Here is a 979-nt window from a genome sequence, read left to right on the forward strand (position 1 = left end):
CCTCTCCTACCCCACTCCTCCCATATCCTCCCTCACCTCTCTACCCACCCAACTTTGACTCCCCCCAATCTAATCCAGTTTACATTGTCCAACTGCTCTTGGGAGAAGGGTTTTCCCTGCCCTATCAGGAATCACACATCCTTAAGGAAAGCTGAAGAATGCCGACCCCTCCTCAGCTGATGCTGGGCTCTTGCCTGGCTTGAGCTTTGGAAGGAGGGTCTTGGGCTTGTTGTCAGCTTCACACTCTGTTAGGAGAGGCCGCATAGTGGGAAGCTCCCTGCTGTGAGGTCAGCAGATGGGAATCTGACAGTATTCTTTGATAGAATGAGTCTACCCACATCTCTGGAAATTTGGGCTCAGACAATTGAGGCTTTGTGCTGGCAACAGATAACAGCCTTTATTCTGGCTGAGAGGGGAGTCAGAAAGACAAGGCTGTTTCTCAGTGGTGAATTTCAGCCTGCCTGTTTCCTAAGAAGGGCACAATTGGCGCTCAACCACTATGGAACTCAGATATTCCAAGGTTAGCTGGGGGAGTGGGGAAGCTAGTAGCAGACTCTTGATTTCTTCTGTTGTTTACTTTCTGCATTTGAATTTTTATTTTACTTTTTAAAAATAATCACAATATTCTTCCACTTTTTTTCCTGAAGTGTTTTAGGTTTTCTCCTAGACAGTGTTTCCCTTACTCTGGCGTCTGTGTGGTTGGGTCAGATACTCTGATGCTCATTTCACACAGAGGGACAGCGAAACATGAAGAAGTGAACGTGAGGAGCCGGGGTCTTGACTCTTTCCAGTGCTTGCTTTGAATTATTAAGCAATGAGGCCTATGGGCAAAGAATTATTTAATTTCAAAGGAAATAAGAGAAAACAAAAACAGAGAGCCATGCGATTAATGGCCTTGGTTGATGTGCTGATGCAGCTCTGGGTTTGAGCACATCACGCCCACCCACTCACCTCTGTGAATTCAAGAATGAAATAGAAA

This window comes from Microtus ochrogaster, assembly GCF_000317375.1.
Source record: "Microtus ochrogaster isolate Prairie Vole_2 chromosome 14 unlocalized genomic scaffold, MicOch1.0 chr14_random_1, whole genome shotgun sequence".
NCBI lineage: Eukaryota > Metazoa > Chordata > Mammalia > Rodentia > Cricetidae > Microtus > Microtus ochrogaster.